Consider the following 23,529-nt stretch of genomic DNA (forward strand, 5'->3'; position numbering starts at 1 on the left):
AGAGGAACAGAAAGAAGTCCAGGTGGTTGGTGGGTTGTAAGCTAGGAGTAGAGTGGTATGAGATGAAGTTGGAGTGTAAGATCAAGGTCAGGTAACATAGGTCGCTATGTGAATCAAGATAATGAGCTTAGCCTGTTTCCTCTCCTCTCCTCTTTTTGTTTTGTTTTGTTTTAGAGGCAGAGTCTCACTCTGTAACCTGTAGCCCAGGCTGGAGTGCAGAGGTAGGATTATAGCTCACTGTAACCTCCAACTCTTAGGCTCAAGCGATTCTCCCATCTCAGCCTTCTGAGCAGCTAGGACTACAGGTGCACCTCACCACATCCAGCTAATTTTTTATTTTTGTAGGGGTGAGGTCTCATTACATTGCCCAGGCTGATCTCAAACTCCTGGGCAGAAGTGATCCTTTCACCTTGATCTCCCAAGTGCTGGGATTACAGGTGTGAGCCACTGTGCCCATTCCTTAGTCTGTTTTCTAAATGTGATGGGTGGGTACTAAAATTTTAAACTGTGGGCAACAGCATGATTCTTTAAAAAAAAATCAAAATGATCGATTAGGCTATTATATAGAGAATGGGTAGCATTGGAAATAAGAAAACTGGGACTTCAGGAATTTTTAGAGAATGAGTCACCACTTCTTACGGACTATTTAGATGTAGTATTTGTGTGAAGATAGGGGTCAGGAGGACTTATTGGGTAGATGGTATGGCCATTTACTAAAATGAGGAGCAGGTTAATGTATAAGGAGAGATCAAAGGATGAGATAAGATCTAAGGAGAGTGTATAAATAGAGAAAATTGAGGATGCTACTGGAGGGAGCTCCAGTCTTTTGAGTTCTGCCAAAGAAAAGGGTGTCAACAGAGGAGAGTAAGATTATGAAAGATAATGCAATCAGGAAAAAGCAAAACAAAACAAAACAAAATAGGAGACCAAATGCGATGGCTCATGTCTGTAATCCTAGCACTTTGTGAGGGCAAGGTGGGTGGATCACCTGAGGTTAGGAGTTCAAGACCAGCCTGATCAACAAAGTGAAACCCTGTCTCTACTAAAAATTATCTGGGTTTGGTGGCACATGCCGGTAATCCCAGCCACTTGGGAGGCTGAGGTAGGAGAATTGCTTGAACTTGGGAGACGGAGGTTGCAGTGAGTGGAGATTGCACCATTGCACTCCAGCCTGGGCAACAAGAGTGAAGAGTGAAACTGTTTCGAACAAAACCAAACAAAAAAACAGGAGAGAGATATATTCTGGAAATCAAGAAAAAGAGAGTATTTCAAGGGAGAATATGATGCTTTGTTTTACTTCTTGTTTTTCATTATTATAATTCAAATCATTTTGGGTCAAAGAAGATCTATATGAAGATACTCTTTGAAGAAGTCTTAACTTTCCAATAAAAGAAGAGGAAAAAAAGGTATTAGCCACATTTCTAGGTCATATCTCCGGAAATTTCACCATACAACTGAAACTGTCTTTTAAGTCTGCACAAGAATAAAATGAGAACAAAAGATAAACGCAATTTGCCTTAACTATTTATTTTTCTTGTGGATTGTGACAATTGTTTGAAAACAATCTTGCATTCTCACGAAATTACTGTATATTTTTCTGTGTCAAGTTCAACTTGACTGAGTTCTATGTGCATTAAAATGCTACAAGATTAATATGCTCATTTCTAATTCCCACATCTTCCTACATTTTCTTATTGTTAGCATTGCTGCTATTACTGTTTTTATGATTATCATTACGCAAGTGTTTCTCTTGTCCTGAGATCTGAGACATCTTAAAACTTGACTCTGGGATGCTTTAAAGATAGACAAAGACAGAGAAGGAGGCATCTCTCCAGGTGTTCCGTATTGCATTTTATTGCCAAGCCACTGCTGTTGAGTCAGCCAGACATGATTACATCAGATCCAGGGAGACTTTAGGGATTCCAGCAGCCTCTCTTCCAAGTCTCTGTTTAAGATAAAATAGTCCTGCTGGGCGCAGTGGCTCACGCCTGTAATCCCAGAACTTTGGTAGGCCGAGGAGGGCCGATCACGAGGTCAAGAGATTGAGACCATCCTGGCCAATATGGTGAAATCCTGTCTCTACTAAAAATACGAAAATTAGCTGGGCGTGGTGGCGCACGCCTGTAGTGCCAGCTACTCAGGAGGCTGAGGCAGGAGAATCGCTTGAACCTGGGAGGTGGAGGTTGCAGTGAGCCGATATCACGCCATTGCACTCCAGCCTGGACGACAGAGCGAGACTCTGTCTCAAAAAAAAAAAAAAAAAAAAAGATAAACTAGTTCATTAGCATAGCTCTCCCTAGCAAAGCTGTAAACTATGGCCTTGATAAGGAGCACACATATTCAGAAGCCAATTCTAGCCAGTCGTGTTATCGTTAATGTGCAAATAAATATTAGATGGGGCAAAGAGCAGAGTATAATTCGATCCTGTGGTGACTCATGTTGATGTGCACCATTCGACGTAAGAAAGATGTCAAAGGGGATAAGAGGTAGAAGTTTATTTTTAATAAATTCTTTTTATGTAAAAAAAATCTATGACTAACCTAGAAATATAATTCAAAACTGAATTGTATTTTCTCTTTGATATTGATTATTTTTGATGTGGTAAAACGGGTGAATTAATAAGGAGATATGCTAAGAAGGGAATGCACCTCTTTTGTTTGGGTTTGGAAGAGATGTGTTGGAAGTGGTTTGATGTTTTGTGAGCCGGATATTTCTAGCTAAAATCCTGTCCCCCCTCACTTGGAGTCTATGTGATCTAGTTACAGGTTTCTTACATTCTTTGAGTCTCAGCTTCTTATCTGTGCCATGTGACAAATAATGATTATGTCCCTGGAAATGGCAGATAGTCCGTTAGTGACAGCTATTTACAATGTTGTTTCACATCTTTCTACAAATTGCTAAACCTTTACCCTTTTCTCTAACTTTATGTGTAGCAGGAGAGGCAGATCTATTTGCATAGCCCATCATTTTCAGATTATTATAGGGCTTGGTATTTGGCTTTTTGGTATTATAGTCAATTACAAATGATTTATTAGCTACTAGGAAGGTGCAGTATAAATAATAAACTTGAAGGTTATAGACAAATTATGTTTTTAATTGGAATGCTAATAAATTATAATGTCATGTTATGAAATAGATAGCTGGGTTCTTCAAACATCACAGTAAAAGTCACCTGGTGAATATTTACCAAATGATGGCATAAATTAAACTTAGCTGTCAAAAAAAAATCTGCAAAGGAGGAACATTAATGCTTCCCCATCTTCAAACTTTGTTTATTTAAATTTAGAATGATGTCTGTGGGTATTAATCTTGATAATCTGGAAGACTTAGAAATCATTATTGTTTCCTGATTAGGTAACAATGAAGTTTTTTCCAATTCATGTTTTGTTTGTAAATATTTTCTGAATTGAACTGTGAAACTTAATTCTAATTAGAAACAAGTTGAATTGTTGTGATAAATAGAAGTATTTGTTATCCGTCTTCATCTTTCTGTATCTAATACCAATATCTATATTGATACCAAATTCTAAAGAGCATTAAATATTTCTCAAATAACATCACCTCTAGGAATTAAGAAACTCAGAATCTTATGAACAGATGAGTGCCTTATTCTCTATGAATGAGCCCTTGTTGATTTCTTCGTCTTCCTTGCCTTTCCTTTTTCTGAGTGATGGACGTGTTTATACTGTACAGCTACACGTAATAGGATAATGATGAACATTTAGTAAATGCTTACTAAATAGCTGGCACAGTGCTGAACATTTTACATATATCATCTCATTTAGCATCATCCCATTTATGGAAAACTGTTAATTCACAGGAACATTGAGAAATTGCTTAAGTTCACACAGTGTGTAGACATTGAAGTGAGGTCAAGGACCCAGGCAGCCTACTGCATGTTTAACCTCAATTCAGTACACCCTCTTTTCCATGAAAACACCTTGGGAATAAAAATCCCTTGAACATGTTGATCTTTGGACAAATTTGAGGGATTTTTCTCAGCTATGACTAACAACAAGAGGTTACCAGGCAGATGCACTTTATTTTTTTTTATTTCTAGCTTAATTATTTGCAGTACCTTACATTTTAATGTTACTTGCCATATGTATTATTTATTAACACTAACATTTAGGAAGTATATTTGCAATTCTTAGACATGTGGACAAGGCGTAGGGCCTCTAGTTCTGTGTTGTTGCAGGGGAAAACAAAAAATAGCTGTATATATTTCCCCTTCAGGTGAAGAGAGATTCCCACAGGAGTGAGGATGGTGGGGCTTCTCATTAATATCTAAATGCAAGGAGTGTATACTCCTAATTTTATGCTATTCTTCTCCTAGAATGAACTATTTCAGTTTGGAAATGACAGTAAGAACATGGAAATCATGTATATTTTAAAAGAAATGCCATTTGGGATAACTGGGTAATTAATTCATTCCTCATCAACTTCTCTACAGCCACTCATGTCTTACACAGATCTGTGTTTCATTAGGAATCAGTGAGATACACAATCAATGAAATCATTTTATATATGATTTGGAGAATTAAAAAAAATCTCTATTACTTTTATCCTGATGACTCAACATGAAGTGTTGTAGTTTTCTGGGCATCAGTGAAATACTGAATTATACCATTTGTCTCTTTTAAAGCAATTTAATTCCATTACATTTAAAAATATTTAGTACTTACAGAGTATCATCTCCTTTCAAATGGAAACATTAACTGCTGTAATTAATCCTCCCGGCACTTCTCCAGTCTGAAAATATAAATAGAAATAACGCAATTTGGAACAGGTGTGCCTTGATAAAAGAAGGAAACACAATTAGATGTTCAGCCCCTGACTCAGGACTCCTGGGTTCAGTTACTGCCCAGAGAAAGTTTTTTCCTTAAGGTGGCAAGCAGTTCCCTTCATAGACATTGAAGTTTATACCTCAGGTTTGATGACTTGGGAGAATATATCCAAGATCCTTTACAGATATGTGATACTAGCTCTATCGTAACTAAAAGTTGGGAAATAGGTGACATTTTAGGGAAATCTCCACATGAGTTGCTATGATTGTTTTGTTCTGTGAAAATTTTGCCTGTAAAGTGTCTGCTGTTTACTGCCCTCTTTGGCTTTCACATATTTCCAGAGGCTGAGAAAAGTGAGGAGGAAGGAACAGATAGTAAACAGAAAGTTTATTTCTTTGATCACTGATGTCCAGCATTAAGACTTGTAATCTCTCAATTGAACTGTATCTCAAATTGTCAGTTTGTCAGTTTGATTTTTGCTATGACACAAACCTGAGTCTTTCCTAGTGATTGTCCTTTGGTGGTTTCCTTCTGTTCTAGGGAACAAATCTAAGATCTTTCCTATGGTAGAAATCATGCTATAGTAAGCAACTCTCTCTTGTTCTTTATCCCCAAGTCTTTGAGAACTATAGCTCTAGAACAATGTTTTAAAGTTTCAAATGTATAAGTATACTAATTAAAGATTTATATTTCACAGAGAAGACTCACTAACTACACTTGAGTGCTGCTCCACAGAAAAGTAGAATAACAGCGGTTTTATTTATTTGTTTGTTTGTTTATTTCAATCCTGAAAAAACCCTGGGAGGTTAAAATCACCCGGGAGGCTTTAAAAAATACTAATTTCTGAATTCCACTGTAATCTACTATTTTAGAATACAGGGAAGCAATGCCTAGCCATTGCTATTTTACAAAATCTCCGAGATACGTGATTTTAATTTGCATCTAAATGTTAAAACTACTTTAAAATAATATAATAATAAGATAAAAAATAATATTGCTTAGAAGTTAATAATAAACTATAGAATTAGACAATTCTGAGGTTCTTAATATGTTCCAAAATTATTTTTTAAATTCATTATTTAATTAGAGAAACATAGCAGGACATTGGCAATGATCAGTGGGACCCCTGGTGGCAGTCCTCAGTTTTGTCTCCTTTGTACTGAGCAGTTAATTTCTGGACCCCCATACTTGCATATCCCATTCAGCAAGACAAAAGACTTCAGGTTTTTTGGATCTATCTTTCTTAGGTACCAGAAGGATGATGATCCATGAATACTTGAACATGCCTCTTTGGGAGGCGGGTGGCATATTGCCGTCTCCAAGTGACTTCTCACATTGCTCTCTGTGACTACATACATCCTTTCCTTGATAGAGTCATGAGCAATCTTGTCTTTTTAATCTTGTTAGAAAACTAACAATTTTTGGCAATCCTTATCTACTGCCCCGAGTTGTAAGAATGAAACAGAGGAACATAGCATGGTTGTTTGGCAGTGTTAAATATTTAATAAATGTTGGTGGTGTTTTTATTTTTATTTTCAGCACTATATAATTGTTTACCTGAATGCCCCATAACTCATGCTTCTCCTCTCATTATTCATTATTTCTCAAATGCTATTTTCTTTCTCTTACCAGGAAGATATGGAAAGTAAGAGCTGTAAATATTCAATGTAAATATTTATTAATACAATGTAAATATATCCCTTGAGTATATACAATGTGACAGATATGCTTTAAATTCTTTTTACATATTTAGCTTATTGAATTTTTACATTTATAAGGCAAGTATTACTATTGCCCCCATTTTAGAGATAAAAACACTGATTTACTCACAAGTTACTTGACTTTTTAAAGGATACAGCTAATATTTGGTGGGTCTCTGGGATTTGAACTCAGTAAATTCATTTCCAGAGCTTGTGCTATAAACCTTCACAATGCCTACTGTCTTACTTTCTTAACATCTAGCTCCCAACATTATGACTATGTGAATTTATCATGGACAGCCCCCTGTCCCCCAAAAATAATGAACAGCTTTCCATACTGACTCCTAAACAGGCTAAAAATGTACCCATGATGTTATACTGCATGCATTGTTTATTTTCTCTTTTTTCAAGGTGCACAGAGTCCAATAGATGAGCACACAAGTGTCTTACATACTTAGGTGCATTTAATTCATAGTAAAATGTCTGGCATACACTAGATGCTCCAAAAATAATAAGCATAAAGCCAAAGAGAAAAATGAATAGTGAACTCACAGGAAATAGACTTAGTAACAAAATTTTATAGCTATTTAAGAAATAGGAGGTTTCTTCCTTCCTTTCCCATAAAAGGTATGTAAGTGTCAGCTCCTGATCAGGATAGGGATGAAGATGAGGACATTCAAATGTAAGGACATTAAAAAGTATAGTTCCATTCTCAATACTATATTACTAAAGTCCAGAAACAGTTGTAGATATTTATTTTCAGCTATATGCTATTGCTACTCATCATTTCTAAATTCCTCCACTCAGGATTTGCCTACATAAAGTTGTATTTGAGCTTAATGGAAATTTAATGAAAATATATTTGTTAATTCATTTCATATAAAATAATATGATGACTTCATTTTTCTAGTTATACATCATACATAAACATCCTAAAGCTTACTGATGCATTCAAAATAGGATAACTCCATCCCAGCTTGACATTTATCAGGCTCCTTTAAAGCAGATAGACTGTAACTGCTCTACTTTTGCCTCTTCTAAAGTTAACTTGTAGGACGCTGGAGTATTATCATCAATAATGTCAGCTAATGTCCAATCCATGGGTAATCATTTCCTCCTCTCTTATATAAAGGCCGCATTCACCACGGCTTTGCAAAAGATGCAAAAAATGATGGGATAGTTAATATTAATGTTAAAATTTCAAAATATTTCCAGCAGGCAACCCTCTCAACACAGTTTTCTATCTGGTCTGCTTCTTTTGGACTTGGCATGAGATGTAACTCTGGAGTCATATCCCGCAGTTGTAATTATTGCACTGGAAGCTGAAGCTCACATTTTTATCCCTGAAAAGCTTCGGGTGACAATCAGACCTAAATTCTCTGGCGATTTTAGTGCTTGTGGTCATGGAATAATTCTACAAGCGTGTCTTGAATACTAACAACACACTAAGCCTTATGCCCAGTGCCAGAGATACAAAGGTGAGTGGGAAATGGTTAGGAGTTTCAATCCATTTAGGGGCAGGGAAAGAGTCATAGTACTTATAATGATATAATAAGTTAAGCTTCCATTAATTAATTGCTTCATACCAGACACCTACCTCTCAGAGTTCTGTTTTGACTTTATATTTTCCCATCTAAAATACTGTAATAAAATAAGTAAATTATTTAAGGTAAAGTAAGTGGCATATATACCATAGCAAATGTGGGTGATATACAACCCATGTTCTTAAATGCATAGGATACAATATCGTATACTGTCCCTCCTCAATCTTTACATAAGCTTTCCGTTTGTTTCTATTCCTCAATTTACACTAACTAGCATAGAATTACAACTTATCCAAGGCATCTCAGAAGGCCTTTTGTTGTTATAAGCTATGCTTATTAGGAGGGAAGGCTTGAAGGTGGGTGTTTGTTCAGATTTCCAAGCACGTTTCATATTTTTCCTCTAAAGCTTCTGAAACATATTGCTACCTACCTTTCCCAAGCAGCCTCGTGTGCCTGGGGTTCTCAGCAGCAGGGATCCTGGTGTTCTAGAGGTTTAGATAGGATGTCTGGCTTCTACTGAATCTGGGAACTGCTCAGTGCTTCTGTAAGGTGTGGGATGAGGCAAATTCATTTATTCAGGTATTATCTTCTTAGTTTGCACCATATGCCAGCACCATCCAAACACACTCCTGCTATTGATCCCGTCTGAATATAGCAGATGATTTCTGACCTGACATAACCAATATTATTACTACAATCGCAAGTTTTGATGTGTTAGTTCCTCTCCTTATTCAGAGAAAAATAAATCCATGTATTTTTAAAATTGTTCTCTCTTTACTACTTAAAATTAACATATGTATCTCTCTTTGGGAAACATTGTAAAAGCTAATGTAAAATGTACTAGACCATATGAGACCTTAAATTAGTAGGAGAAAAATCTTGTGGAGCTCTGTCTCTTTTGCCACATGTGAAGGTTGCAAAAAACAAACAAACAAAATCACCACCAGCACTAAAAGAAAAAAATAGGCACATAGATTAATTAGTATCCTCATTAATAATTTATCCCAATAAATATGTGTTCAATCTCACTGTCTCTCCATTTGGGCTGCTGCGACCCTAAGCCACATTTCTACCCTTCCTTGTCTGGTTTATTTCACTACATATTTAAAAGGATATATATAATTTAAAAAATCTTTTCTAAGTTCAGAATCACGTTATTTCAGTCATTTTTCCACACTGGAATGTGAATGATGTTTCAAAAATACATGTCTGGACATGTTACTCTCCTGCTCTAAATCATTTGTTAGTTTCTCCAAGACCTTGTGGGTAAAAGTTCAACATCCCTAATATATCTATGCCCCCAGCATAATATAAGATGCCCACAAACAGCCTACTGCCTGCAAATACAGCCTCTCGTCTTGTCACTCTCCTCTGTTGCCTGACCATACTGGACTTACTCTGATTTCTGAAACTCTTTGAATAGTATTGATTCTCTCAATTTGGTGCACAATGGAGTTAACTGGAAAGACAAAGAGCTTTGGACTGAACCTAGATTTAAATTTGGCTATACAATCTCTCCTAATTTTACTTTTTTGTATATTAAAAATAGAGATGAGAAGGTCTCACTCTCAATGTAGGAGTAAGAAAGAAGACAACAGCCTCCTTGGTCAATGTCACTTCCTTTTAATAAGGGCAGTTATCCCTCATTTACACTGACCAAAGAAAGGATTTCTGCATTGCTTCTCAAAGTGTGTCCAAGGGCTTCCTGGATCACAACCTCAATATCACCTGGAAGCTTCATAGAAATTAAAAACCTCAGGTCCCATCCTGGGTCTGCTGAATCAAAATACGTATTTTCGCAAGATTCCCAGGAGGTGTAGGTCCACATTAAAGTTTAGAGTACTAGGCTAAAGGTTGAGATCTTTTTTCCCTGCAGCTGGTTATTTTTTATTTTAAAGTTACTGTGTTTTTTCCTGTGAAATTCAAATCAAGTTCTAGGGGCTGATAGAAGACAGGAAACAACTCTGACTTATTCACTCTTATATCCACAGGGTTTAGAATAGGTCATGTAACAACTGCTTTTTAAAATAATAAATGAGAAGCGGGTCCTAGAAAATAAGTAATGGTACAACTTTCACCACTCTTAAACTATTGTTTTACTGTATGCCTGAGAGAGTTCTGGGTCATTATATGGGAGTGGTACAATATTCAAGGACACTATATATATTAAAAATCACATTACTCCAGATTAACTTTTACACAGAGCATAAATATGCTCTTGTTTGGAGCATATATTTGGTGAAACAAATATATACACTCTGAACACACTTTTAGAGTACATCTATTCAAAATCTTTGAATTACATTTTTGTTTTAGTAATGCTTCATCTTTTGTTTTTAGCAATATCTCTAACAGATCCCAGAGTGCTCTCTTTTAAATTAATAATATGTTATGGTCATGGAGATATTCTGTGCTTTTTCTTTTCTTTTTTTTTCTTTTTTTTTTTTTTTTTTTTTTTTTGAGACCGAGTGTTTCTCTCTGTGGCCCAGGCTGGTGTGCAGTGGTGCGATCTCGGCTCACTGCAAGCTCCACCTCCCGGGTTCACGCCATTCTCCTGCCTCAGCCTCCCGAGTAGCTGGGACTACAGGTGCCCACCACCACGCCCGGCTAATTTTTTTGTATTTTTAGTAGAGACAGGGTTTCACCATGTTAGCCAGGATGGTCTCAATCTCCTGACCTCGTGATCCGCCCGCCTTGGCATCCCAAGGTGCTGGGATTGCAGGCATGAGCCATAGCACCCAGCCTGTGCTTTTTCATTATATTCTATCACATTTCTCTTCTAAGCCAGGTGTAGGTTAGATTTGTGTATATGTGCATGAGCTCCCTTGAACACGTGTGTGTTATGTTTTCAGCAGAAATCCTAGGACCACACCTTTAGTATTATAGATGTTTTAAGGGTATGTCTTATAACTGTGGGTAGCATTTTTGTCTAACATTTTGCTTAACATTTACAATTAATGTTACTTTTATGTAACATTTACTTTACAGTTGGAGAAATCCCTCACAATCTTTCTGAGTGGCCCAAATGACATTGGTGGCATAGTTACTGATCGTGGAAAGTGGGGGTGTCTAATATCCAGGAAAAGTGGCTCAGCAGTGTGATGACAGCAACATACTGCTTATATTTCATTCAGTCCGAATGCCCTGAAACAGGTGATTCCTACTGAATGTTTTCTTAGAAAAGTCCTTATTAGGCTGAGTGCCATGGCTCATGCCTGTAATCACAATGCTTTGGGAAACCGAGGTGGAAGGATCACTTGAGACCAGGAGTTTGAGACCAGCCTGAGCAACATAGTGAGATTCCCGTCTCTATGAAAATAATTATTATTTTTTTAAGTTAGCTGTGCATGGTTGTGTGCACTTGTGGCCTCAGCTACTTGGAAGGCTGAGGTGGGAGGATAGATTGAACCCAGGAGTTTGAGATGACGGTGGAGTGATCACACCACTGCACTCTGGCCTGGGCAACAAAGTGAAACCCTGTCTCTGAAATAAAACACAACACAACACAACAAAACAAAACAAAAGGTCCTCATGATTTCAACTTTTTCATTTTAAGTGATATATTATTACTGTACGTTTATATCTCACAATTTCGAACTGATATAATCAAATACACAGAAAATGCTGCAGTCAGTACTATCTTTGACATGACTATTCAGTAACTTGTTTAATTTGATAATGTGGCTAAATGAGCATTTAGCTAGTCAAACCCAATTTGGAAGTAAGTTTGACTTTTTTTGAAAGCTTGCATTTTATCTCTTGGGCTATTCAAGCTGTACATTGAAGAATAACATGAGGAATTTCGCTGGGGGTGACATTTATGGCTTTTTGTTTTGTTGCAGCCAAATATCTAGAGACTGCTTTTCTTAACTAGACAAAATTGTGGTTAGGAAATCCTTAATGGTCCAAGGAGAAAGAAATGATACAGTACAAACTCTTACTTTAGGTATTATAAATCCGGAAATTATTTTACCAGGACTGAAAAAGAGTTTATGGCTTATTTTGATGAAATAAAGAGTCCACATAGTTCTTAACACATATTCTAAGCCCAAAGCAAGTGTCTCCTAAGGTTTGTGAATGGTGAATTCAGAATTCAAAAGGTCAATGCGGGGTTGTAAACCTACAGTCCTTTTGGCGTAAAAGAAATAAGCTACTTTCAAATACTTTTCAAGGGTGCATCGGCAAATAGGCTATCTAGTTGTAGTGTAAGCAAAGGTCAGTGACTTAATGTGCTAAATTCAAATCATTCTTATCCTGTTCTTAAGTTGGGGTACATCCTAGCAACAGTTCATTAATTTTCATCTAAAGATTATATGCACTTAAACATAATAAATTTGAATTTCTCATTAAAAAATGCCTGCGTGTACATAGGTGTGTGTGTGTGTGTGTGTGTGTGTGTGTGTTTTCTAACTTTAGTTAATTTAAACAAGAAAATCCTGGGCAGTGACTCTGTATTAATAAAATTTTTACCTTTACTATTGACAGCTCTTTTTACTTTAAATGTTTCTCTTACTCTTGACACTGGATAATACAAATATAAGTAAGTAGTTGTTTTTCAGCTTTCAGTTATAATCACTACTGTGATTACAAACTGATTAACAATCAACCTTCTGTTTAAATGCCATCCCTTACATATATTTGTTATGGAACAGAGTCATAGAAGAACAAACTCTGCATATGTTAAACTGACTTATGACTATACTTTATTTAATATTGGCTTTTGGCTGAGTCATGTAATTGACATGGGTTTTGAATATATCAATTTTTTTGTTTTGTTTTGTTTAAGAGACTAGGGTCTCGCTGTGTCACCCAGGCTGGAGTGCAGTGGCATGATCATAGCTCACTGCAGCCTCTAACTCCTGGGCTCAAGCAATCCTCCTGCCTCAGCTTCCCAAGTAACTGGAACTACAGGCATTTGCCACCATGTGTGGCTAAAATTTTTAAATTGTTTCGTGGAGAAGGGGTCAACTTATGTTGCCCAGGCTGGTCTCTAACTCCTGACCTCAAGATATACTGCCATCTTGGCTACCCAAAGTGGTGGATTGCAGATACAACCCAGTGCACCCAGTCTTGTATCAATCTATTGATTGATTTATTGATTCTCAACCTGTTAAAAAATAAGGTATAATAAGTCCGTTTGTGGATTTGTTGGAAATCCCTGCTGGTAAGCTCAGTATAATAGGTATCTTCATAAGAATCTTGAATCCATGTAGGCGAACAGCCAACCCTTTCTGAGATAGTTGAGAATGAAAACACCTAGCCCAAACCTTTTGTAGTCAGATTTTTGTTTTGGTTACATGGTTAAGACAAAGAGTTCTGGATTCAGGGTGACTGTGTTGATACCAAAGCTACTAGATATGTAACCTCAGCCATTCTGTACAGAATAGGAAACCAAGGTTCGAGATGCTTATACATAGGAAGTACATAACACAGGAGCTGACAACAGGTAAAAACCTAAAAACAGGCCGGGCACTGTGGCTCACGCCTGTAATCCCAGCAGTTTCGGAGGCCGAGGCAGGCAGATCACGAGGTCAGGAGATCCACACCATCCTGGCTAACACGGTGAAACCTCGTCTCTACTAAAAATACAAAAAAATTAGCTGGGCATGGTAGTCCCAGCTACTCGTAAGGCTGAGGCAGGATAATGGTGTGGACCCAGGAGGCAGAGTTTGCAGTGAGCCGAGATCGTGCCACTGCACTCCAGCCTGGGCAATTGAGCGAGACTCCATCTCAAAACAAAACAAAACAAAACAAAACAAAACCTAAAGACAACTCTATAAGCTCTATTAAAGAACAGTCTAATGTATGTCACTTGACAGACACTTCTGCTTTTATGTAGATGTCCCTTTTCTACAACTTTCAGATGCCATCTTAGGCCCAAATGTGTAGGCCTCTTAGAATACAATGTAGACAGAGAAAGGATATTTTGATGAGATGGCTTATTATATCGCCCATTTTCATAGTGTGTCTAAAATAAAGTGTGATTTCTATTTGCTCATTTAAAATAATGCTAAACCTGTACTATTTACGGTTAGTGGGAGCATTACTACAGTGGCCAGTGTTAGAATCAAGAGGTTACAACACTCAGTGGCTAGGGGTGCAGTCTTTGTCTCCAGGTTTAGAGTTGGAGGTGAGAAAGGCAGCAACTGAGGAGGTATAGTGCAGGGACACAATAGATGCAGTTACCCAGGACAGTCAAGAGCCATAGATGGCACAAGCTTTCTTATCTCATGTCTTAGAGCTGGCAAGTTTTCTTCATGAAAGAGCAAAACTGGCATAGTAAATGTAGCTAATATGCAACATTATGTAATAGAATTCCTATAACTTTGGTTTTGACTGGGCCAAAAATTTGACTCTCAGATTCACAGTATTCATTGTGAAGTATAAAAGTTGATTAGTAGTACAAATCAAAATACCTAAAAGATAAAATAAACTGATTCACATCAAGAAATTTGGTTACTGTCTTATTGTTGGGACTACTTGTTTTCCCCTAAGTATTTTCTGTTAGTGGTACAATAGGCAGTGTAATGAGCAATGTTCTTAAAACCAGCCATGTAATACCACAGTGAGGTGTTTCATAGGACTTTTAATTTCTAGCATTGCTTAATGTAGGTCACAAAAGTGCAACTATTGCATGCAAAGTGCAATTCAGTGGAACTAACTTTACCGAAGGGAAGGACTGGTTATACAAATAATATTGCAATGGAGTTCTCATGTGTTTGTATGTAGTGTAAGGATAGGTATTAGTGTATCCACAGCAATGATTTTCAAATATTTTAACTAGCCTACTCTTCTTGTTAAACAATATCTTCAACAAATGTATTTGAAATTGATACATTGAGGCTTCAGTATCATGCGGTAGCCGTGTTGGCCACTGGGCCCCTCATGCCACATCTCCTGAGGCATCACAACAGATCCTGCCCCTGGCACAGAGTTTGACGATGCCTGGGTCATTAGGTGCCACTTGATGGGGTGCCTGATGGGGTGCCACCTGACCCCAACATTACTCATGATTTGAGTAACACAGAAAGCCTAGTTTTGAGTCACGGAACTAGTGAATAATGTGACTTTTATGTGGAAATATTAACTAATTATTAACCTTTTGATATTTGATAGGAGGCATATATCTAACTAAAATTATAATTGCAGTTTTAGCATTATTTCAAATAGAATTCTAGAATTAGTTTACAAATATATATACTTATAAATATACACATATAATATCTATGATTTAACATTAAAAATATGTACAGTGTGTGTGTTTACTGTAAGACCTAAGGAAGGAGAAATAAAATAATGTTTGTCGAATCAAGATCTGTATCTACTATACTTATATCTATACCCATGTACCTACTATTTCCAGTTAATAGGCATACTTCTAGTTAATGTAAACCTCATGCTGACTCCATAAAACAGTATTATCCCTGTAGCAATATAGAAACTGAAGCTAAGGGAAGTAAAATGATTTGTCTGAAGTTACCTGATATTTAAATCACAAAGCTGGGATTGGAGTTGAGGACTGAATAACTTCAAAACCCATACTCTTTCTACTGTACAAGGGTATTGAATTACATGACAAGTGAATCAAGGCAAAATGAAAAGAGGAGAGAAATGAATATGAATGATCTCCAAGGCTAACTGGTGGAGCACTCAGATAACAGGCGATGACTCATGCAATGCCTTCTAATGTGTCTGTTGTTTTTTACTCTTTATCCTTGAAATTGTCATGAAAGATATGAATGGCAGAGTTCAATGGCAGTAATTAGCCACTTCAAATAAAAAGTGCATAATATCTTAAATGAGACCTTTTGTATCCATTTTTCCTCCCAAAACTTGCCATTAGCTCAGCACACCCTAGATGCCAGTCTCCAGTGTGAGTCTACATAAAATTGCCGTTACTATTAAAGAGACTCATGTAGACTCACAAAAGAAATAATGGAATCTATTGAATCAAAATTACGAATCCTTTAACAGTGCCTCCTGTGACTGAGCACACTGCATTCTGCCTGTCTCTGTTGCACAGACAACAATTGTTTAAATGCTGGGTCGTTTGTGGGCATATGCTCCATCTGTCAGGTGTCACAGAACCCTAAGGATATAAAAAAGTCCTTCTACCACCTAATGGTTTTCATCTGTTGGTGAATTTAGGAGCTGACCCTTTAGAAAAATAGCTAACAAGGACACAGATCAGGGTGTTAATTTAGAAGGTGTTACAAAGACAGGAAGAAAAACTGTCTATAAATAAATCAGAAGACTTTGGAAAGGAATGTGAAGTATTGGAGATTAATGGGCTGCTGTCAGGCATACTTGGGTTCAAATATCTGTTTTCTTATTTTTTTGTCTTGTGATTTAAATTATCTGCCAAAGGATCAAACCTCAATGAATGTTTATTCTATTTCATTCTTCCCATATTTGGAACAAAGACTTTATTTTCCCACTTGTAAGGTAAATGTATACACACACACACACACACACACACACACACACACACACAGACACCCCTTCTGAGTCCCAGACCAACATTTTATGATTCTGCTTCTTATTAGCTTGTGTGGCTTGGAGCAGGTTACTTATCTACTCTGAATCTCAGATTTCTCATCGATCAAATGAGAAAAAAGAAACGACCTTGTGGAGGTATAGTAAGGATGAAGTAATGTATGTAAAGCAATTTGAACAGTATATGGTATATAGTAGATTCTTAATATACGTTTATTGTTTTCTTCTTTCTCCATCTTTTCCTCTTTGCTATTCTGACCTGATCCTGGTTGGAGTCGCTTTTGAAAGAATAATGTTAGAGATTTTGTTTTGCTTTGTTGTTTCCTGCTAAAAAAATACTTCAGAAGTCAAATCATTTATGGAGTAAGTGGATATTTACTATGAGTCTTGAATTTCACATTTTATGACATACATTTCCTCAAAGGAGTAGTATATTGTGCTCTTGCAGATGAGTGACCCTACTTTAAACTCCCCTTGAAATTTATGTTGCTTGATGCTTTGAAATGAGTGTGGAGTGATTCTTCTGTAATTACATGTGATTCATTATTTCCTAATGAGGCCTAATGGAGAAAAATAAAAATAAAACAAATTATAATAGCACACTCCTTTAGCTTCTCTAAAGTCATCAAAGTCACATCTCTAACAGTAAAAATAATGTTTCTCCTCCTTCAAATAGCATCAATTTTGGTGAAAGGTGAGCCTTGTGCTTTTGAGCTACTCAATATTTTCTGTAATAATATAGTATTTTATTGAGATTAATTCTTAACTGGGGTAAGGAGAAACAACGAGCATCTTGATTGCCATTAGCTTCTCAGTGTTCTATTATAACAACCACAACAAGAGAAACAAAACCTCGTTTGCTCTTCTTATTTTATTTTGTCTTGTAATTTAACCAGTGTGGCCATGTCTGATAGGCTTTTGACAGTGTTGCCACCCTGTGGTCTCGCTTGCTTTAATTGGACAATGGCAGTTTTCAATTAGTGTAAGCATGGCTTCTTGGACTGCCTCAGCAATTTTTCTCACACATATATTGTAATTATGTGTGTACCTCAATGTGTGAGACTATAAACATATGCTATATGATTGAATAGGAATGCTGTCAACACCTTATTTTAGGAGTGTATTAATTATGACTGAATAATAATGTGGATGCTAATACAGAGTAACACCCCCTACCTGGTTGATATTTACATTACCAACTGCATCTCATTCTCAGAAAAATGAATTTCAAAGTACGGAACAATTAGCAACTCTACGGAAATCCTACATTAAGATTGTCTTACAAATAATCCTCCTCAGGACAATTAACAGCTCTTTATTTAAACCGTTTTTACTTATTGATTTATTCTGCCCAAACAGGAGGAGATGCCAAAAATAGAAGGTTGAATTTTAGAATGGCAGTAACTAAAGATGACTACGTGGAAGAAGGTTTTTAGTTTAAGTGTTTCTTTTAAAAAAAAAAAAAAAACCAGAAACGAATATTCATTTCTTCTGATTATATTGTTCTATCAATCACCAAGATCCTGTATATTTATGACTGCAATTTTTGAGTGTGATGCTCTTTAACCTTCACATGAGAACACACTGATGAAGTCTAGCAAGCTTATTATTTTCAACAACTTTCAGTAGTGAATGTAGACGTCAGAGGTGGGAAAGGAATTTTGTTATTAAATAACCCATGTACATGTGGATCTGGGTGAGCAGGTAACTTTGGCCTGATATTTAACTCTATAAGAAGAATGGGAATCTGCTATGGCCTCTAACAAGATGATGCATGAGAACCTATATGCTGTGCACACAGTAGAAGTATTATAAATAATTGTTGAAGGGTTGTGTATATTTCAACATAATCAAGTGTTTTAGTATTCAGAAGTGAATGTTCAAAAGTCCCAAAAAATGTTTGGAACCCAAAATTGATTATTCCCTAATGGAAACATTTCGAAGCACTTATTAAAAGTGGCATTGCCAAATAATACCATCCCACTTAGAGTATCAGGCTTAAAATGACAACAACACAACAACAACCACAGAAAGGAATAACTTTTTGATCTCGAAGTCAGCAGTCCTCATAGTGTGGTGCCTGGATCAACAATATTAGCATCACCCAGGAACTTCTTAGAAATCCAAGTTTTTTTTGGTCCCATCCCAAAATTGCTAGAGAGGGCCCAGGAATCTGTGTTTTTACTTAGGATTCTGATACCCATGATTCTGATACTTGCAGAAGTTTACCCTGTTGTAAAGAGATATATATGTGTATATATTTAAATATATTATATATTTACTATATATATTTAAATATATATACAAATATATACATCGCATATATATTATATATATTTAAATATATATTTATCACATATATACATCACATATATATTATCTATATTTAAATATTTATATATGTGATGTATATATATATATCCTCTAGCCATCTAGATTGCCAGGGCTTCATAATAACCTGAGATAATATTCACCTCAGAATATTCTAGTCAAGGAACTTGAATATGCCAGCTTTATGTTGTATATTTGACATATAGTATTTCACTTATTATTTACAACAGTTCAAAGAGGGAAGAGTTTATTTCTTCATATCTAAAATGTTCATTAAATTAAAACAAAACAAATTTGACTTTCCTGTGGTCATACATTGAAGCTTTCAGACCCATGTTTTGTGATGCCAACCCTATAATTTTTTCCCAAACGTTATGCTGCTACTCGTATGGATTATTAATGGCAAAAGGTATCAGTGATGACCCTGAGGACTAAAAACATTGAGTGCGGGTGTCCATTATCAATTAATTTTAGTTCAGATAATGCTTTTTATACAATAAAATACTTATTGAGTGTTTGACCAATGGTGGAATGAAAGGAGTTGAATTTGGAATGAAGACGCCTGTGTTCTAATCCTCAAGATGTCTAATTTCATTCATTGTCGGAAGAATTCCCCAAGGTTGTGGGAAAAATCAAATGAGGCAACATACAAGACAGCATTGATACAGCTTAATATCGTATATGAATTATTGGTAGAAATGTGACACGATGTATTTTGTTACCCGTCAATAAGCTTTATTATTCATTTCTCAACTGTTAGAAGGTGGGCAATTATATTTTGCCAGACTGCATAAATTATTTAAATGGTTTTAGGATAAGGAAAATACAAATATTTAAGCTGATGGATATCCCAAGTACTGTGAATTATTCTTTACAAATTATATGAGTGTATTAAATTATCACATGTACTTTGAACTATATTCATCTATTCTCAATAAGAATAAAGTTTAAAAATGCCCCACTCCAAAATTGCATAAATTTGTACATGATTTATAAATTTTAGAGTTTTAAAAAGACATTTATATAATTGCCTCGATTTTAGATTTTTTCCATGTGAATGAATCTACATTTTATAGCTTCTGGATCAAAAAAGCTGAACATAGCATTAGTTATGAACATGACAAAGTGAAAATTGCCTCAACATAGGACAGTAGTGGGAATGGTTATGAAAATTCAAGTCCCTCTCATCAGTGGATCTCTAGAAAGAACTTTCATAAAAACGTTTTTCACATGTACATTATTTATATAAAAATTATACATAAAAATCAGCATGTCATTATCTAAAAACAATAAAGTGAAAAAAGCACAATGCAAAATTGTATATAAAATACTGTCTCAGGTGTAGCATAATTCTCTCTTTATATGTCTTTTTATATAAATAATACACAGAGATGATTGCCTCTGGGTGGAGTGTTTTATTTTGCCCTGTATGCTTATTTAATTTGCCACATATTCTACAGTAAATGCGAATTCCTCATATAATAAAAATATCTTTAGAAGGTGATTGTTTTTTACACAAAATTTGCATGGAAAATATTTACGAATGCATGCTATTTATTTCCTTAAAGTGCACTATAGTATTGATCGGCAGACAGCTAATATTTGTTGTCAAAGGCCTGGATTCTTTCTGTCCTATGATTAGGAAAATCTTTCCTAAATTATTGGGGCTGTGTGCACACACAGCAATAGAAATTGAGACCTCGTTTTATTTTGTGGACAACTTCGGCTGCGTATTTCATTTGTCTCTGAAGAGGTGGCTCAGAATTGATATGACCTCTATTTTTTTTTTTTCCCCCAGTCTTGCTCTGTTGCCCAGGCTGGAGTGCAGTGATCTCTGCTCACTGCAACCTCCGCCTCCCGGGTTCAAGCAATTCTCCTGCCTCAGCCTCCTGAGTAGCTGGGGTTACAGGCACGTGCCACCATGCCCGACTAAGTTTTGTATTTTTTAGTAGAGATGGGGTTTCACCATATTGGCCAGGCTGGTCTTGAACTCTTGACCTCGTGATCTGCCCGCCTCAGCCTCCCAAAGTGCTGGAATTAAAGGCGTGAGCCATGCAGCTGGCCCATGACCTCAAAATCCAAAGTGCTTAGATTACCATGCCCTGCTCTTTTGCACTTGTAATGGCTCTTTTGCTGATTAATAATTTTCTAACATCATGTATTTGGAAAATACTGGTTTATTGAGCTATGTAGAACTTCCAGATTTTATTATGCGGTATCAAAAAATCATATTCTGTAACAGCAATTTCACAGAAAAATATTTAAGTATTTAGAAGTTTCTGTTCGGGGACAGATTTTCTGAAATTCGAATATTTGCTAGAAAGCTCAGATTTTGACGTGGGTAACTATGTTTGGTTATCTTTAAAAGAATAAGCTAGTTGTATTTATTTTGGATAAAATATCTGCTAAATACAGAAGTCAGAATAGCCATAGTTTGCTTTCAGTTGTTTTTTTCAAGAATGTGAGGTTTTACAAATAAAGTGGTTAGTTCAGCTTACAAATGAAACAATCAGGCTACACCCTTGAGTCGACACTCATAGTTCGGTATGTACCAGAAGTGGTTTGTGTGTACTCCCCTTTCATTACAGATTATTACTAATATAAGTACATAGGGCTGAGAGTTAATAAAAATATTTTTATTGCATAATGAAAGACACTCTTATTTGAAACTGGATTTTTTTTTTGAATCCTGAGACTGAGTAATGAAGAGTTCTACGATTCTTAGTACAGTTGGTGGCACTGTGTTGATTGGTACTAAGGTGGCAGCAGTTGTACCCATCATTACATATACATCAGTGCAAATGTCAGTACAGTAAAAAAAAAAAAAAAAAAAGACAAATAACTTTGACCTCCTGGATGCCTGGGAAGAGTCTTAGAGATCACCAGGGGTCTATGGACCATTCTACGAGTCCTGCTACTCTTGACACCCCTGTTTCTTCCAGGGCTTAGGTCTAAAGTCCTGACAGAGGTAGTTCCTGTAGATGTAGGGAAGATATTCTCACCAACTTTACAGCTTTACTTCTTGCCAGAATTGTTCAGTACCCTGTGCAAAGAAGGTTCACTATGTACTAGGTACCACTTCAGTTCACTGCATCTCGGGCTGTACTTTTACTCCTTGCCTGAGTCTGGTGAGATAGAACGTTCACATACATAGCAAGCTACAACATGTGGATTTGTTACTTACAGATAGGCAGCAAGGGACAACAGAAGCCTAGGGTTCATGATGAGCCTATCTCCAAGGCTCAGTAATGCTGCACAGGGTGGACGAAGTCTCGTCTGGGCATGGCCCACTTGTACTGCTACCAAGGGACCCCAGAAAATAGTCTGCCTTAGGATTTATACCCTGGGGCACAGGACACACTAGACTCAGGTGTTGAAGGGCATCTTGTTTGTAGGAGGAACAGGAACAGAGCCCAGGCTGTCTGACCAGTCTTTCCATATCTCAGGATGTTGCATTTCCATCGCATTCTACAGTTATTCTTGAACAGTACAGGAGAGAAAGCAGGGAGAACTGAATTGGTTCAAGGCCATCCAGAAAATTGTCCTGCACCCTGAAGAAAATGACCAGGTATTTTTAAAAACCTTACCTATAGATGACTAAAACTCAGCCAGCAGGAACACAGCATTCCATCCTTCCATCCTCTCTCCCCAGTTCTCTCCTCCTGCTCCCAACTTGCAAAGACAGACATCATACACACACATACACACACACACACACATACAAATAGGTAAATAATTTGTGCAATGCTGAACTGCAGCAAGCCTTTATCCTAGCACAAGGTCACTTTCAAAGTTCCCTCAGTTCTCACATGCAAAAATAATTAAAAATCAATTTATTTATTTAATGTCAGCACTTCATAATATGACAAAGTGAAGTCTACGTATTTATCATTTAAAGAAACTTTTGGAATCTGAGTCTCCCTCTGGTGTCTCTGACAGTCTTTTACATTAATAACATGTCCCCCAATATTTTTCCTCTCCTCAAATGCACCAATATTGAAAGTAAATAACTAATATAGCAGAAAGCAAATATTCTGTCCTAACTCCTGCCCAGGTGAGCTTTTTGCCACTTTTATTCCCTCTCCTTTCCATATCTGTTAGTGTCTGTGTTAGTAGTGCTGACAACTTTTCATTGCAAATAAAACTAGCATATCTAATCAATACAAAGAAGTTTAAAGAGACCATACATTTAATAGTGACCTGAGTTCACCAGGCCAGACACAACGTTTTTACTATTATTATTATTATTATTATTATTTATTTATTTATTTACTTATTTTCTGGGTTGGAGTCTCGCTCTGTTGCCCAGGCTGGAGTGCAGGGGCATGATCTCGGTTCACTGCAACCTCTGCCTCCTGGGTTCAAGCAGTTCTCCTGCCTCAGCCTCCCAAGTAGCTGGGACTTTAGGCATGCGCCACCACACCCAGCTAATTTTTGTATTTTTAGTAGAGACAGGGGTTTCACCATGTTGGCCAGAATGGTCTCAAACTCCTAACCTCAGGTGATCCGCCCACCTCAGCCTCCCAAAGTGCCGGGATTACAGGCATGAGCCATGACACCCAGCCGACACAATATTTTTAATAATCAGAGTGGATAAAGAAGTCGTGAATGCACATATGCATCTATTTTTGTCTATCTCAAATATATAGAAATACTTGGAGGAAGGAATGA

General features: G+C 36.6%; 1 protein-coding gene and 1 long non-coding RNA gene across 6 annotated transcripts in view; one reads left to right on the top strand and one right to left on the bottom strand.

The window, feature by feature from the left end:
- The window catches only part of CDH8 (cadherin 8), a 379,890-nt gene that overhangs the window by 94,201 nt on the left and 262,160 nt on the right, over nt 1-23,529 (top strand). The window lies entirely within an intron of this gene.
- LOC134731780 (uncharacterized) lies at nt 1,746-8,573 on the bottom strand. The gene is made up of 3 exons (XR_010114367.1): nt 8,462-8,573; nt 4,686-4,752; nt 1,746-2,424 (listed from the first exon to the last, which is right to left on the bottom strand). It is a non-coding gene; the product is annotated as an uncharacterized lncRNA (long non-coding RNA).

Source organism: Symphalangus syndactylus, chromosome 11 (assembly GCF_028878055.3).
Source record: "Symphalangus syndactylus isolate Jambi chromosome 11, NHGRI_mSymSyn1-v2.1_pri, whole genome shotgun sequence".
Taxonomy (NCBI): Eukaryota; Metazoa; Chordata; class Mammalia; order Primates; family Hylobatidae; genus Symphalangus; species Symphalangus syndactylus.